The following is an 11,582-nucleotide window of genomic DNA, read 5'->3' on the forward strand; positions in this document are numbered from 1 at the left end:
CGTCTTGGGGAAAAGAAAAAAAAATCTCTATAAAGATGCAAGAGTCCTTACAATATTATCAAAATGTGAATGGAAGCCTAAAGCAGAAAATCTCCCAAAGGAAGATATTCCACATAAAAAAGAATGGAGCCTCTTTCCCTAAGCGGTCCGAGGTAATCTGTGAAAATGGTTGGCTAGTCACTTGACCCCCGAGAACCCCACAAAATCATGCAAATCAAGAGGTTCCAATCTTCATGTTCACTTTAAGGTATGCAATTCATAGTTGTGATCCAAGAGTTCCTCGTGTTCCACTCAAAAAAGAACACTTGTGAATCTGCCCAGGCCATCAAGGGTATGCATATTTGAAAAGCCACGAAGTGTCCGAAAGATGTCGCTTTACAGAAACAGTGTGTACCATTCTGACGTTACAATAATGAAGTTGGCAAGCAGTGGGGATGGACACAAGGTCGGTGACCCAAAAAGAGTGCTAAATTTTTGCTGCACATGCTTAAAAATGCAGTGAGTAATGCTGAACTTAAGGGTTTAGATGTAGATTATCTGGTCATTGAGCATATCCAAGTGAACAGAGCACTGAAGATGCGCCGCTGGACCTACAGAGCCTATGGTCGGATTAACCCATACATGAGCTCTCTCTGCCACACTGACATGATCCTTACTGAAAAGGAACAGATTGTTCCTAAACCAGAAGAAAAGGTTGCCCAGAAGAAAGAGATATCCCAGAAGAAACTGAAGAAACAAAAACTTATGGCACGGGAGTGAATTCAGCATTAAAATAAATGCAATTAAAAGGAAAACAATGGAGGAAAATTAATGAAGGCCATTAAAGGAGGTAAAGTTGTGCAATGAGAATTAAAAAATAGATTTGTTACAAAGATTAAATGAAATAATGCATGTAAAATATAGTGCAAGGAAAATAATAGGTCCCTCAGGAAAAAATATTAGATAAAATAACAAAGATCTGCATTTCCAGACCACTCAGAATTGGTTTGTGAATCATTCTGTGGTGATTCACACCAGATTCACATCAATTCTGTGGCCAATTTACACATCCATCAAGCATGGCAAGAAGTTCACACAATCTGGATTCTGAGCATGCAATCAGAGTGATTAGATTGGACTCCACATGGCCTAATCAGAGAAAGAGTAGTGACCTCGGGGCGCAATGGTCGCACGTCTGACTCCAGATCAGAAGGTTGCGTGTTCAAGTCACGTCGGGGTCAAAGCTGGGATTTTTGGCCAGGCGCGGTGGCTCAAGCCTGTAATCCCAGCACTTTGGGAGGACAAGGCGGGTGGATCACTTGAGGTCAGGAGTTCGAGACCAGCCTGGCCAACATGGCAAAATCCCATCTCTACTAAAAATACAAAAAGTAGCCAGGTGTGGTGGTGTGGGCCTGTAATTCCCGCAACTGGGAAGGCTGAGGCACAAGTATAGCTTGAACCTGGGAGGTGGAGGTTGCAATGAGCTGAGATCACGCCACTGCACTCCAGCCTGGGTGACAGAGTGAGACTCTGTCTCAAAAAATAAAACAAACAACAACAACAGAAAACCCAATTAGGACAAAGCTCTCTCTTTTACAATCAATATCGTATATCAGGTTGGAAGACAGCTGTGGTGGTCCAAAAAAGACAGCCTCATATTCATTAATGGTGACAGAATTACAGAGTTCTGTCTGCCACTGAGCTTCTCTCTGCACACAGCCCTCACTAATAAGGCACACTCATCATCAGCTGAATTTGTGAGCATTGAGGAAGCGTGGCCTTTGGGTTTCATAAAGTACTGAGTCCAGCTCTCTAGGCTGAAAACCATCTCCAAAGACAGGGTCAGCCAAAATTGTCATGGGGGCAAAGATAAATGGAAAAAGTCACATTTATTGTCAAATAGGGACTGGCTGGATAGGATCCTCGTCCCTTACTAGTTGCATTCACAGGCTGTTACCCCAACAGACATAGCACTCTCAACTTCCAACATTCCATTTCTCCAGTGCAATGGGCATCCAAATCACTCCAGTGTCTTCAGACCATTGAACATACATGGCACTCTTCTAATCAGACAGACCATTGACTTTAGGCCCTGACTGTTCAGCCACATTTACATGAGTTTGAACTGAACCACGTCTTCGGAAAAACCAAAGCCTAATAGGTCACAGAAGCCTTAAAAGTGGGACAGGCAGAGAGAGAAGACAAGGCAATTGTTTCCGTCTGTCACCTTTTTGGATTTTCCAATTTTAAGAGAGGGTTTCTTTCCTATTTGAGGGCCTTGAGGCACAACATCTGAAATGAATGAACACCTGGCATCAAACAAAATCATCATGAAAATCTAAATGCCCAATGTTCACAAACTCCCTGCATCTGCATTTTTACCCTCAAGTAGCAGCTAGACTCCACTTTGCTCTTCCTCCATCTCCCTATCATGGCGTTCAGATTGGCCTTTTTTTGTTGTTTTTTGAGACAGAGTCTCACTCTGTCCCCAGGCTGGAGGGCAGTGGCATGATCTCGGCTCACTGCAACCTCTGCCTCCCAGGTTCAAGCGATTCTCCTGTCTCAGCCTCCCGAGTAGCTGGGACTATAGGCACGTACCACCACGTCCAGCTAATTTTTGTATTTTTAGTAGAGACGGGGTTTCCCCATGTGGGCCAGGGTGGTCTCGATCTCTTGACCTCGTGATCCGCCTGCTTTGGCCTCCCAAAGTGCTGGGATTACCGGTGTGAGCCACCGTGGACTGGCCTTTTTTTGTCAGGAGGCTGCAGCCTGGTGGAGGCTCCCTCTGTCTGGGGCTCCGCACGAAGCCCACACTGACTCCCTGTGAGGATTTCTGATGGAAACTGAAGGCATGCCACCAGTGTCAACGGTATCTTTCCTCCTGAAGAGTGGCATAGCTAGCTGGTGTTGGGACTTAAAGGTTTACTGTCACCATGAAACAGGAGTTCCTTTCTTTCCTTTGAGCTAAATTCCCTGTTAGCAGGGAGCGGGGGAGCTGGAGAAGATGATCCAGAGACCTCGCTCCCAGGAATCTGGAGTCATCTATCAGTTGGGCACTCATAGTTGGGATTGGTGCTTGAAGTAGGACATCAGAGATGGGTAAAAAAACAAAGAGGGGGAAAATCTGCAAAACCAACAAAATCTGCAAAAACAGGAAAATCTGCAAAAAACAAAGAGGAGGAAAATCTGTATGTTGCATGCTGTGGCAAATCCCAGATGTGGCCCTCAGGTCCTCCTCCAAGGGAGAACTTGCTGTCCAGCCATAGAAGGGCAGTTAGTGAACAGCCTGCAGCTGGCCTTTGCCTACCTCAGCTTTCCAACCAATGTCACCATCCCGCAGGAGATGGTGACTGAGCAAGGTGGTGGCACAGGGCAAGCCATTTCCATGGAACATGGGATTCCCCTAACAGAGCTCCCCATGGGCAGGTAGAGAATACAGGCACCTAGAGAGAGTTTGTACATGTGCATCTTGGCCTGACAGCTCTCCCTGCCAACCCGGTCGACGCCCATTTCCTTTCACAAGAGTTACTCCCAAAATCACTGTGTCAGCAGATACTTCCCAAGAAGCCAGCCTGCAAGAGCAAAGCTGTCCCCCAAATCTTTGGTGTGGTGGTGGAGATAACCCACTCCAGGGAGCAGCGTGCCTTTTACCTTCAGGGTTCAGTTTGCAAGTTCTGGTTGGAATTTGTCAGATTAGGAATGTATAAATCTAAAAGATAAATGACATCTTCCATGGGCTTTGGAGAGCTGGAACATTTTCAGCCCCTTAGAAAACAGGAGCCAAGGCTGTGCGCAGTGGCTTACACTTGTAATCCCAGCACTTTGGGAGGCCGAGGTGGACAGATCACGAGGTCAAGAGTTCGAGACCAGCCTGACCAACATGGTGAAACCCCGTCTCTACTAAAAATACACAAATTAGCTGGGCATGGTAGTGCGTACATGTAATCCCAGCTACTCGGGAGGCTGAGGCAGGAGAATAGCTTGAACCTGGGAGGTGGAGGTTGCAGTGAGTCAAGATCCCGCCACTGCACTCTAGCCTGGGCAACAGAACGAGACTATATCTAAAAAAAAAAAAAAAAAATTAGCTGGGGATGGTGGCCATGGTCCCAGCTAGTTGGAAAGCTGAGGCAGGAAGATCCCTTGGAGCCTAGGATTTCAAGGCTTCAGTGAGCCACGATGGTGCTACTGCACTCCAGCCTGAGCAACATAGTGAGACTCTGTCTCAAAAACAAAAACGCACCAGTTACCCAGGTGTGAGATGATACTAAACTAAGCAGAGACTGGGAAGCCAAGCTATGTGTGTTTTTCTCAGTGATGAGGCAGCCCCACTCATAATGTGCCTGTGGTGTAACCTCTGCATCCCTCCGCCTCCTCCACAGCAGTCACTCTGAGTCCTCACTCGCACACCCCTTTACTCCAGGAGCCTTGTATGTTCATGCGTAGGGGCCAGCCCTCACCAGGGTCAGCTTCCCAGCCTCATGCCCTGGAAATCCAGGCTGCATTTGTACAATGGATAGTCAAGATGCTCTAGGGCATCATGATTATAAACACAATTTTTATGAAAACAATCTTGAGGGTATATCTTTGCATTTATCCTTAATTGTCTCTTTAATACATATTCTCTAGAAATAGAAATGCCTGGACAAAAGCGTCTAAAAAACACTCGTCATATTACAATCCAAAAAGCAAGTTCCAATTTATACATACTTTTCCCATCTTGCATGAGAATATTTATTTCCACATATTCTTGCCAATGTTGATAATTATCCTAGTTGTATTTGTCAATTTTCTATATTCTACAGAAGTTTTTTTGTTTCTTTGTTTGTTTTTAATAAGGTTTAGCTGGGCGTGGTGGCTCACGCCTGTAATCCCAGCACTTTGGGAGGCCGAGGTGAGCGGATCACAAGGTCAGGAGATCGAGACCACGGTGAAACCCCATCTCTACTAAAAATACAAAAAACTAGCTGAGTGTGGTGGCAGGCTCCTCTAGTCCCAGCTACTCGGGAGGCTGAGGCAGGAGAATGGCGTGAACCTGGGAGGCGGACCTTGCAGTGAGCCAAGATCGCACCACTGCACTCCAGCCTGGGTGACAGAGCGAGACTCTGTCTAAATAAATAAATAAATAAATAAGGTTTAGTGTTTGTATATACAAACTCTAAGATAAGGAAGCAATTCTTTACAATTTCTGGGCAACAGCAGAGCTGGGAGGAGGGCGAGGCACTGAGTAACTCTCTCAGGTGCCGAATTCAAAGAGCTGTCAAAACACTCAGCAATCAAGACATTTAAAATATTCAATATTTCCAAAAGTAAAAAGTAGTGCAAAAATCTCTGATGAAAAAAGTATCAAAATTTTACATAAGATGGGTTTCCACCCTGCACAACTGCATGCTTGCCTCACTCCTAGTCCTTGCCCTGGTAAGTAGGGTCCTAGTCTTTATTGTTTAGTTGTTTATTTTTTTATAGAGATGGGGTTTCACATGTTGGCCAAGCTGGTCTTGAACTCCTGACCTCAAACGACCTGCCTGCCCCAGCCTCCCAAAGTGCTAGGATTATAGGTGTGAGCCACTGTGCCCAGCCAGGGTCCCAGTCTTTAAAGGGACCCTGTAACCACATCTGCATGAGTCACTTGATCTAATCTCTTCATGGGATCACAACACCATACTGTAGTTTAACATCATGCCCCTGTCATAGAACACAAGACAGCGCTTGGTTCCATATCCCAGGAAAATAGGGGCCAGGACATCACAGGTGTAGCCACAAATCTGAGCAGGGGTCCAAACACAGTGGAGGCTGGGTGCAGTGGCTCATGCCTGTAATCCCAGCACTTTGGGAGGCCGAGGCAGGAGAATTTTTGAGGCCAAGAGTTCACAACCAGCCTGGGCAAAATAGTGAGACTCTGTCTCTACAAAAAAGTTAAAAATTAACTTTTAATTAATTATGGGTGTGGTACTGTGCACCTGTAATCCTAGCTACTCAGGAGGCTGGGTGGAAGAATCACTTGAGCCTAGGTGTTCAAACTGCAGTGAGCTGTGATCACACCACTGTACTCCAGCCTGAGCAACAAAGACCCTGAATCAAAAACAAATACGAATTTTTTAAAAAAGTGTTTATTTTTAGACAGGGCCTCGTTCCCAAAGTGCTGGGATTACAGTTGTGAGCCACCTGGCCTGGCCAAAAAAAATTATTGAAATAGAGTGACACTGGTCTTTCCTTGGTGTGGGGCAGCCTTCCAGTAGACTCTGGACGCAGGTTCTGAAGTTCTCACAGTGACTTTGCTGTGTGGCTGATGCTGGAAAAAGGAAGGAAGTCTCAGAGTGATCAGCAAAAGGGAACCCAGCACACCACTCACCAGCTGCCCCCACCAGAGTCAAATCCACCCTGGGCCATCAAAAGCAAGAAAGAGGTGACTTACGTGTCTGGCCACCTGGAGGTGGTATCAGTAATTGCCGCTGACTTCCCTCCCGGAGGAAAGACAAGGAGCCTTTGGCTTCCTGCTTTTCTGACAGCCTGGGGGCTGGCACCTCAGGACTCACAGTTGATCCTAAATTCCTGCTCTTCTCTCACATCTGGACACAAACAAAAATTATCAAAGACGTCTTTCCTGTTTGACATGTTAGAGGCAGCCTGGGAGCCCTTAGATTCTTCACTGGGAAAAGCAAACATGCTTCCTCTTTTCTTTCTGCAAAGGTAGGGGCCCTTTCCAGATCTTTCTTTTCTTTTCTTTTTTCTTTTCTTTCTTCCTTTTCTTCTTTTTCTTTCCTTTTTTTTTTTTTTTTTTTTAAATGGAGTTTCACTCTCGTTGCCCATGCTGGAGTGCAATGGCTCTATCTCGGCTGACTGCAACCTCCGCCTCCTGGGTTCACGTGATTCTCCTGCCTCAGCCTCCTGAGTACCTGGGATTACAGGCGCATGCCACAACGCCCGGCTAATTTTTTTTGTATTTTTAGTAGAGACAGGGTTTCACTATGTTGGCCAGGCTGGTCTTCAACTCCTGACCTCAGGTGATCCACCCGCCTAGGCCTCCCAAAGTGCTGGGATTACAGGTGTGAGCAACTGCGCTGGTCAGATCTTTCCTTTTCTAAAAGGCATAAAGCCCTGTGGGTGTTGTATTTATTGAATGAAGATTGATGCTTCATGTTCTTCAACAGACCAGGAGAGTTTATCTTTCTTATTTAATAAGGTTTTTTGTTTTGTTTTGTTTTGTTTTGCGACAGGGTCTCGCTCTGTCCCAGACTGGAGTGCAGTGGTGCGATCATGGCTCACTGCAACCTCGACCTCCCGGGTTCAAGCGATCCTCCCAGGTTCAAGGGTTCAAGCGATCCTCCCTCCTGGTCCTTCCGAAGTGCTGGAACTACAGACATAAGCCACCACACTCGGCCTATTTACTAGCTTTTTTACTGAATAATTTATTCACTCACTTATTGGCCAGGCCCAGCACCTCATGCCTGTAATCCCAGCATTTTGGGAGGCCCAGGCAGGAGGATCACTTGAGCCTAGGAGTTCGAGACCAGCCTGGCCAACATGGCGAAGTCCTGTCTCCACTGAAAAAACAAAAATTAGCAATGGATGGTGGCACACGCCTGTAATCCCAACTAAGTGGGAGGCTGAGGCAGGAGGATCACTTGAGCCTGGGAGGCAGATGTTGCAGTGAGGCCATATCACACCACTGCACTCCAGTCTGGGCGACAAAGCGAGACTCCGTCGAAAAAAAAAAAGAAAAAGCATTCACTCACTTGTTTTATTTTTATTTAATAATAAGAAGAAAGTACTGTACAAATCAGGGACTTAAGACTCCCACGGCCGGGCGCGGTGGCTCAAGCCTGTAATCCCAGCACTTTGGGAGGCCGAGACGGGCGGATCACGAGGTCAGGAGATCGAGACCATGCTGGCTAACACGGTGAAACCCCATCTCTACTAAAAAATACGAAAAACTAGCCGGGCGAGGTGGCGGGCGCCTGTAGTCCCAGCTACTCGGGAGGCTGAGACAGGAGAATGGCGTAAACCCAGGAGGCGGAGCTTGCAGTGAGCTGAGATCCGGCCACTGCACTCCCACAAGAGCCTAGAGTCTTAAGTGGACAATGAACCATTTAAAACCATGCCAGGGGTCAGTCACGGTGGCTTAGCCTGTAATCCCAACACTTTGGGAGGCCAAGGATGGCGGGTCACTTGAGGTCCGGAGTTCGAGACCAGCCTGGCCAGCATGGTGAAACCCCGTCTCTAGTAAAAATACAAAAGTTAGCCAGAAGTGGTGGTGCGCGCTTGTAATCCCAGCTACTTGGGAGGTTAAGGCAGGAGAATTGGTTGATACCTGGAAGTGGAGGAGGTTGCAGTGAGCCGAGATGGCGCCACTGCTCTCCTGTCTGGGCGACAGAGCAAGACCCTGTTTAAAAAATAAATAAATAGGCCGGGCGCGGTGGCTCAAGCCTGTAATCCCAGCACTTTGGGAGGCCGAGACGGGCGGATCACGAGGTCAGGAGATCGAGACCATCCTGGCTAACACGGTGAAACCCCGTCTCTACTAAAAATACAAAAAACTAGCAGGGCGAGGTGGCGGGCGCCTGTAGTCCCAGCTACTCGGGAGGCTGAGGCAGGAGAATGGCGTGAACCCGGGAGGCAGAGCTTGCAGTGAGCTGAGATCCGGCCACTGCACTGCGGCCCTGGCGACAGAGTGAGACTCCGTCTCAAAAAAAAATAAAAAATAAAAAAAAATAAAAAATGGCCGGGCGCGGTGGCTCAGCCTGTAATCCCAGCACTTTGGGAGGCCCAGACGGGCGGATCACGAGGTCAGGAGATCGAGACATCCTGGCTAACACGGTGAAACCCCGTCTCTACTAAAAATACAAAAAACTAGCAGGGCGAGGTGGCGGGCGCCTGTAGTCCCAGCTACTCGGAGGCTGAGGCAGGAGAATGGCGTGAACCCGGGAGGCAGAGCTTGCAGTGAGCTGAGATCCGCCACTGCACTGCGGCCCTGGCGACAGAGTGAGACTCCGTCTCAAAAAAAAATAAAAAATAAAAAAAAATAAAAAATGGCCGGGCGCGGTGGCTCAAGCCTGTAATCCCAGCACTTTGGGAGGCCCAGACGGGCGGATCACGAGGTCAGGAGATCGAGACCATCCTGGCTAACACGGTGAAACCCCGTCTCTACTAAAAATACAATAAACTAGCCGGCGAGGTGGCGGGCGCCTGTAGTCCCAGCTACTCGGGAGGCTGAGGCAGAGAATGGCGTGAACCCGGGAGGCGGAGCTTGCAGTGAGCCGAGATCTGGCCACTGCACTTCAGCCTGGGCGACAGAGCGAGACTCTGTCTCAAAAAAAAAAAAAAAAAAATAAATAAATAAATAAAAAAATAAATAAAAAATAAAATAAATAAATAATAAAATACGGGCTTGGTGGTTTACGCCTGTAATCCCAGCACTTTGGGAGGCCTAGGCGGGCGGATCACCTGAGGTCGGTAGTTCGGGATCAGCCTGGCCAACATGGCGAAACCCTGTCTCTACTAAAAATACAAAAAAAAAATTAGTCGGGCGTGGTGGCGGGCGCCAGTAATCCCAGCTACTCGGGAGGCTCGGGAGGCTGAGGCAGGAGAATCGCTTCAGCCCGGGAGGCGGAGGTTGCAGTGAGCCGAGATTGCCTCACTGCACTCCAGCCTGGGCAACAGAACGAGACTGTCTCAAAAAGAAAAAGAATTGTGGCATTTTTCAAGTATTTTTGGCAAGCTGGTTCCTGGTCGTGGGCGTCGCCCTCCGCAACCCTGCGCTTGTCGCCTGAGAGGAGAGGAGAAAGGAGCAGCCCCGAGCCCCGCTCCCCGCGACCCCGCGCCGCCATCCGCTCTCGGCCGCCACGCCAGGGTCCTGCCGCCTCCCGACGACAACGTCGCCGCTTCACAGGAGGCACAGGACCTGACAAGCGGCGACCGCGAACGCCTCTGCCGGCCGCCCAGCCGCCCCCAGCCAGGCCCCGGCGTCCCCAGCCCCGCCCGGAGTCACCCCACCCCCGTCCTCGGCGTTCTCTCCCCCGCCCGCCCCGACGTCCCCTCGCTCCACCTTAAAGTCCCCTCTGCCCGGGGGTCCCTCTGCCCTCTGGGCTTCCTCCCGTCCCTCGTTCCTCCCCTCTAACCCCCGGCGTCCCTACCGCTCCTCGAAGTCACCCACCCCCACGTCTCCTAGTCCTCCGCGGCGTCCCCTTTTCCCCTGCGTCCCCTCGCTCCCTCCCAGAATCCCTATGGCCCCGGGATCCCCCTGATCCCGGGCCTCCACCCGGGCATCTCCTCAATCCCAACCCCCGGTGCTAGTTCCCGAATCCCGGCGTCCCCTCGCCGGGTCACTCCGCGACGCGGAGAAGGCGGAGCCCGAGTCTCGGCCGCCGGGTAGCTGCTCCCCTGCGGCGCCGCAGTTCAGTCTGGGATGTCCCAGCGCGTCCATGTTCCCACACCCGAGAAACGACACTCGCCAGCGCGCTAAGTTGGTGCTGGAATTCAGGAAAGAGGGCATTTTTCCTTCGTAGCCTCCCAGCCCTGGGACCATACTGGAGAAACGAGGTCTTTAGTGATGCGAAGTCGTTTGCTAGCTGTGACCTCGTGGCGCAATGGTAGCGCGTCTGACTCCAGATCAGAAGGTTGCGTGTTCAAGTCACGTCGGGGTCAAAGCCAGGGTTTTTTTTTTCTTTCTTAACTGTAGAGAACTGGAAGGAGAGGAATAAAAGTCACAAATGAAGAAATTAAGTCCCGTGCAAGATCTGTTGTCCTTCCAACGCAACGGAAAACAACTCGTTTTTCCTTTCCCTGGGAGTAAAAAAACCGTTCCGTTCCGAGGGAAAGAGTTTCTGGTGAGAGGGCACCACCAACTCTCCGAGCGAACCCCGAGGGAGCCGGAAGCCACCCAGCCCGGTCGCAGGGAGGGTGCCCTGCCCGCCACGCCCACGCCCACTTCTGTCCCCCCGCCGACTCACCTGGGCTCTCACCTGGAAGGGGTCCCTCGCGTCCCGGAAGTGTGTTCCCCACCCTGAGGACTGGTTTCTTTCGCATCTCCGTCTTCTCCCTGCCTGCCTTGAAATTCTCTTTTTTTGTCTGCTGCACTTTCAGGTATTCCTAGTCTCAGTGATGGTCTCTCTGGTGGTCCTTTCTCTGACACTTGAATTGACACCTCATTCTCAGCAGGTCTATAATTTGGCCACAGCCCTAAGGCCTGGATATTCACTTCAATGTTGTCTAACATTTGTTACCATGTATTACATCTGGTTGGAGGGTTCATAGGATCTAATATTATGAAACATGATGTTCAGGTCTGAATTCTCTCCACCTGCGTGGTCCAAAACCCCCAGGCCAAGAAATTATAGTTTCCCAGGTTAGGAGACTCCACAGATGCTGGCAGAAGTTGAGGTAAATTATCTCTGAGAGACATACACCCTCACAATAGGCCTTCTAGTTTTCCCACATATAAAGTCTCAGTTGAAATTTACTCATAATACATTTTAAAGGAAAATAAAATCTGTGAAGCTGATTCTGCTGTCTACTGTTTTTGCAAAAACAACAAAATCAGATCCACAGATTCCAGTATGGAGATTATCAGATACTGAATACACAACGGATATGTTTAATCTTTCTCA

General features: G+C 49.2%; 1 long non-coding RNA gene and 1 other non-coding gene across 3 annotated transcripts; one reads left to right on the forward strand and one right to left on the reverse strand.

The window, feature by feature from the left end:
• Positions 1-6,078: 6,078 nt before the first annotated feature.
• On the reverse strand, positions 6,079-10,757 carry LOC117066514. 2 transcript variants are annotated; one of them, XR_004430369.1, is made up of 3 exons: positions 10,130-10,757; positions 6,392-6,545; positions 6,079-6,268 (listed from the first exon to the last, which is right to left on the reverse strand). It is a non-coding gene; the product is annotated as an uncharacterized LOC117066514 (long non-coding RNA). The 2 variants fall into 2 exon arrangements; XR_004430368.1 differs by having other exon boundaries at positions 10,110-10,757.
• Positions 10,549-10,620, forward strand: TRNAW-CCA. The gene has a single exon. It is a non-coding gene; the product is annotated as a tRNA-Trp (tRNA).
• Positions 10,758-11,582: the final 825 nt, after the last annotated feature.

This window comes from Trachypithecus francoisi, unplaced genomic scaffold (genome assembly GCF_009764315.1).
Source record: "Trachypithecus francoisi isolate TF-2019V2 unplaced genomic scaffold, Tfra_2.0 Lachesis_group20, whole genome shotgun sequence".
Taxonomy (NCBI): Eukaryota; Metazoa; Chordata; class Mammalia; order Primates; family Cercopithecidae; genus Trachypithecus; species Trachypithecus francoisi.